Source organism: Girardinichthys multiradiatus, chromosome 19 (genome assembly GCF_021462225.1).
Source record: "Girardinichthys multiradiatus isolate DD_20200921_A chromosome 19, DD_fGirMul_XY1, whole genome shotgun sequence".
Taxonomy (NCBI): domain Eukaryota; kingdom Metazoa; phylum Chordata; class Actinopteri; order Cyprinodontiformes; family Goodeidae; genus Girardinichthys; species Girardinichthys multiradiatus.
In genome coordinates, this window is record NC_061811.1 from 38,488,896 (window position 1) to 38,494,984 (window position 6,089).

Below are 6,089 nucleotides of genomic sequence, written 5' to 3' on the forward strand. Positions count from 1 at the left end.
GCAGAAATTCACCCGCAAATGTGTTGAGGCTGTGGTGACTCAAGCCAAAGCAATCAGCACTAGACTCGGCGGCTGATAATGTACCTTTACATTGGATGCCATGCCACCTGCCAATAAAATTCAAGAAGAGTCGAGCGGCTTTTAGCCAATCAAATTGCGCTCATTTGACAGTTCGCTTCTGCACCACGTGACTCACCAGTTCGCTCTCTTTTGTCCCAGAAGGAAGCGGCGAAGCTGAAGTTGGCTTTCAGTTGTAGCTTCCAGTTCATCTCTTTAAAAAGTTAATTTTTTTTCTTCTAAACCTGATGTATTTTATTTTGCTTTTGTTATAAACCCCTGGCATTTTTAAGGCATGGTATACTCAAGTTGCATTATTATGCTATCTTTTTTTGTTCTCTTTCGTGTCTCAGCCTGACTTGACTGCGGTCAAGTGAGCACAGTCAGAAATACGCGGTGACGTCAGCCGACACCAGCTCTCTCTTAAAAATTAGCTTCGTGCATACAAGGTGCATTACGGTAATGGAGCAGAAAGGACCAGATCCTGGCAATGGTTGAGAAAATAAGAGGAAAACAGAAAAGTAACCTACAGAACATTTATATTAATTACATTTTTACAACCTTCACATACATGTTTTATGTAAAAGAATAAATATTTAATATTTTACTGTACAGTTTTGGAGAATTAACGGATCAAACCACCTCAAAACGCCTATTCAGGATATGCTTTTGTTCCCACTTTCAGGAATTTATTTCTCCAAAACCATGAGAGACGACAACACAATCTCTTCAGATTATATTAAAGAGTCACCTATACTATAACCAGAATAAATATTTCATAATTTTACTGTACAGTTTTGGAGATATACACAACTCGAATGCTCAACCAGTATATGCTTTTGCCTTGCTTTGAGGAATTTATTTATCCAAAACCATGAGAGGTGACAATACACTCTCTTTAGATTATATTAGAGGATCATCTACACTATAACCAGAATAAATATTTCATAATTTTACTGTACAGTTTTGGAGAAATACCTTGTCAAAGTACCTCAAAATGCTCAACCATTAAATGCATTTGTCCCACTTTCAGGAATTAATTTCGTCAGATGTTGGACCTCATCGACCTCACCAAAAAGAAGCATTTGTGGTACTTTGTTGGGGTAGTTGTGTATTTCTCTAGAAATCTACAGTAAAATAATGAAATACTAATTCTGGTCATAGTGTAGATGACCCTCTAACATAATCTAAACAGATTGTGTTGTCACCTCTCATGGTTTTGGAAAAATAGATTCCTGAAAGTGGGACAAATGCATATAATGGTTGAGCATTTTGAGGTACTTTGACAAGGTATTTCTTCAAAACTGTACAGTAAAATTATGAAATATTTATTCTGGTTACAGTATAGATGACCCTCTGATATAATCTGAAGAGAGTGTGTTGTCACCTCTCATGATTTTGGAGAAATAAATTCCTGCAAGTGGGAGAGAAGCATTTATTAGATGAGCATTTTGAGGTACTTTAAGTTGTGTATTTCTCCAAAACTGTACAGTAAAATATAAAATATTTATTCTTTTATATAAAACATGCATGTGAAAGTTGTAAAAATGTAATTAATATAAATGTTCTGTAGGTTACTTTTCTGTTTTCCTCTTATTTTCTCAACTGTTGCCAGGATCGGCTCCTTGGCCGCAGTTGATGTATGCCATGTTCGGTTCTTCTAAATCTCAATAAAGGTTTGTTAAAAAAGAACGAAATAATGTATTTGTCCATGTTTAAAAGTGCATTATCTTCCACTGCTCTCCAAAGTCTACCTGTTAAAACACAATTTGTTCCCTGTAAAACATAAAACCTCAATAAGTCACCTAAAACATTTTCAAAATCAGAATCAACTTTATTTGCCAAGTTTGTGCACACAATCAAGCTATTTGACGTTGGTTCCATTTTGCCCTCAATAAGAACATTTTAAATATTTACAAAGGGAAATAAAATAAAAACAATTTAACCATGTATATGTACAGTGTTTTTACAAAAGTGAAAGATATGGTCGATTTAGTACAAATATGCTTGGTATTCATCTGGGCACTCTGACCGTCAAGTGTTCATTACAGAGACGGCCTGGGGGAAGAAACTGTCGCTGTGGCGGCTGGTTTTGGCCATTAGCGCTCTGTAGCGCCACCAGAGGGTAAAAGTCTAAACGGTTTGTGTCCAGGATGTGTGGGGTCTGCAGAGGTGTTCGCTGCCCTTTTCCTGACCCTTGACCTGTACAAGTCCTGGATGGAGACAAGGTCAGCCCTGATGATCCTCTCTGCAGACCTGATTGTTTGTTATAGTGTGGACGTGTTCTGCTTTGTTGATGAGTCAAACCACACAGTGATGAATGAGCACAGGACAGACTGAATGATGGCAATGTAGAAGATGACCATCAGCTCCTGTGGAAGGTTGTACTTCTTGAGTTGCCACAGGAAGAACAGTCTCTGCTGGGCCTTCCTCTGAGCAGTATCTAAGTGTGAGGACCATCTAAGATCCTGAAAAAGGTGTTTCATAGGAACCGGAAGTGATCCACAGTAAATACTGTGTTGTTAAGGATGGTGAGGGAGGGAGTGTGAAGTTCTCCGGAAGTCCATCATCATCTCCACTGATTTGAGTGGGTTAAGCTCTGAGTAGTTCTAACTGCACCAGTGGACCAGCCAATCCACATCCTGTCTCCTGACCTCCTGTGTGGGAGATAATATTCCCAAGTCTCACCTGCTGCCACTGGTCAGTCAGAAAGCTGGTAAACCACTGACAGGTGGTGGCCAGCTCTGTGAGCTGGGTGAGCGTCTGGTGGAGGATGTTGGGGGTAATGTTAGAGTAGCTGAAGTCCACAAACAGGATCCTGGCATACATCCTTGGGTGGTCAATGTGGTGCAGAATGAAGTGTAGTCCTGAATCAACTGCATCATCTGCCAACCTGTAAGGAACCTGCAGTCGTATACCAGTTGTATTTCAGGACCACAGAGGTCAGGGCAACAGGGTCTGTAGTCATTTAACCCCGTGATGGAGCCTTTCTTGGGGAACAGGACGATGGTGGAATGCTTGAAGCAGGAGGGAAGCTCACACAGCCCCAGAGACTTGTTGAAGATCTAAGTGAAGATGGGAGCCATGTGGTCAGCGTAGTTTCACAGGCATGAAGGGGGGGCATTGTCAGATGCTGGATCTTTCCTGGTCTTCTGACACTGAAGAGCCTATTTACATCTTCCTCTGAGATCACGAGTCCAGGTAGAGGGTCTGAGGAGAGATAGGTGGTAAGTGCATGGTGCTGGCGTTTATTGGTGGAAGGTGTGAAGAGCTGCTTTTCAAACTTGCAGTAAAAGCTGGTAAGTTAGTCTGTCAGATAAGAATTCTGCTCTGGGTAGTGGGGTGGGCTCCTGTAGACAGTGATGTTTTTCAGACCATTCCAAACTGCTGCTGGATCATTAGCTGAGAAGCTGTTTTTTTAGCTACTTGCTGTAGGTTCTTCTAGCTGCCCTGATCTCCTTGGTTAGTTTGTTCCTGGCTTGCCTATGCATCAAGTCCCCTCTGCTCTAAGTCTCTCCTGTGTTTCTACGCTGTCATGATCTAGAAGTGTTTGGGTTTTGATTTTCTTTTGTGTGTGTAGTTTTTTTTTAATTATGTTCTTAAGGTCTTGCCTTTTCAGTTAATTTATCTCTGCTCATTGTTTGGCGTTTTGCATATTAGTTCATTCTTTTGTGTTTAGCTTCCTTGTGTGTTCTGATGTGCTTTGTTCATTCAGTTATTTCTCTTACATTTCTCCACCATGTCTTGCAGTTTCCTTGAATCTCTGGGGTTTCTACTTTGGCAGAAATCAAGCTCTGTTTAGATTAGGCAAGCTGCTGTGATCTGAAATTTTATGTCCATTTAATTTTGAGTATGTTCAGGCCTAACAATTGTAAAGCACACTATTGAATTCAATTCAATTGAAAAATACTTTATTAATCCCAAAGGGAAATTAAATGTTGTAGCTCATTATGAAGGTTTCTTCAAAGAGCCATTGTAGATACTGATGGCTGTGGGCAGGAAGGATATCCTGTAGCGGTCTGTCTTACGGCAGATCTGTAGAAGCCTCTGACTGAAGACACTCTGTTGTTGTAGGACAGTCTCATGAAGAGGATGCTCAGGGTTCTCCATAATGTTCTTCATTTTATGAAGAATCGGTCTTTCCACAATGATCTCCAGAGGTTCCAGAGGAATTCCCAGAACAGAGCCAGCCTTCTTTATCAGCTTGTTGAGCTTTTTTAAGTCCCTGGCTCTGATGCAGCTTCCCCAGCAGATGATGGAGAAGAAAGAGATCAGTCTCCACAACAGACTTATAGAAGATATGCAGCATCTTGCTGCAAACACTGAAGGACCTAAGCTTCCTCAAGAAGTACAGTCTGCTCTGTCCCTTCTTGTAGACGGCTTCACAGTTGCATCTCCTCTCCAGTCAGTTGTCCAGGTGAACATCGAGGTATTTCTACTCCTCCACCACCTCCACCTCTTCTCCCATGATGGAAATAGTTTTTGACCTATTCCCATGTTTCTTAAAATCTACAATCATCTCCTTAGTTTTAGTCACATTCAAAATTAGATGATTGTTTTCCCACCATGCCAGTATGATACCGACAGCAAAGGGAATGCATAGAGAATTAATAGTGACCAAGGTCTTATCCCTGAGGTTTATCACAAGTGATAAGAAATAAGAAAAGTTTAGCAGGTTGACTACAAGAAATTGTGAGTGGCGTCTGTAACACCAATCCATGCCTCTGAGCAATGAAAGAAGATACAGTTGCTGACAATACTGAAGGGACCTACTAAGTCTACAATAACTATATTTAAGGTGTTTCTCACTTTGACAAGCAAATTACAATGTGCCGTAATTTAAGTGTGGAATAATCAAAACATTTTTTCTTTTTTATGCAATAGCAGTAATTACTTTCTCCAGAACATCTGGTAGGAAGAGCAGCTTGAACATTAAGCTGTAGTTTCATAAAAAGTACATGATATGCTCCAAACAAACCCTCATAATCCTTGCTTTTATGAAAATTCTTGCATTTGCAGACGATCAGTTAATCTGAGAAAAGGTTACACCTGGCTGCTAATATGGAAGCTGTGATTATAAGTTTAGTTTTTCCACCCACACCTTTGGAGTCCTAGCTCAGTGTGTTAGAAAAACACCCTGACAAAATATATCTTCAGTTAGCTTCTGAGACTTTTTTGTTCTCTGCACTTACCGTCAGAACTGACTCATGCCTGTGTCTGAGCTTCCGTTTTCAGTTTCTCTGAACATGTGCAGAGCTTTGTATGTTGTCCTCAGGCCTGAGATCAGTTCATCCTCTATGGCTTCATTTAAGCTGCAGTTTAATCCCCGTTTCTGAGAACATCGATCTCTGCACAGACACACAAGACCTCAGGGAACCAATCAACTGTGTGATCAATAGCTATCTCATACTGTGTATTCTTGGATTAAATGATTTCTCCTCAGGATGATCAGGATATCGCTCTGTCACCTGATGCTTAACAATGAGCACGTGACCATGTGCAGAGGCTATAGTACACGATGCAGCTGTCCCGGGTTTGAGTCCCAGACCCAGCAACCTTTGCCCAAGTTCTCCCCCTCTGTTTGCCCACTTTCCTGTCTACCTACTGTCGAAAAAATTAAAAAGAAAGCCCTCTAGTGCCGCAAAAAGAATAAAAAAAACCCCAAAAAAACATTATTCGCTCCCTGCTCATCAGCTTCTTGTCCAAATCCTAGTATTATAATTATGTACATGGTTTTGTTGTATTTTTCTCCTTTAAGCATTTTGAGATACACAGCACAGCCATGAAACATGACCATAATGTGATGCTTGGTTTTATTGATTCTTTTATCAATAAGCAGGTTTTAAAATGGTTCCTTTGACATAAGCTGTGGATGAAGCTAAGAGCTTCTCTCTGGGACAATCCAAGCTTTAGATTTGATTCACTCTGAGAACAAATGTCAGCTGTTGCTCTTTGTGCAGGAGTTTCTTTAAACTGAAACCATATTTTTACTTAATGACCACTTTGTAAATAAAGGGAAAGACAACAAGATG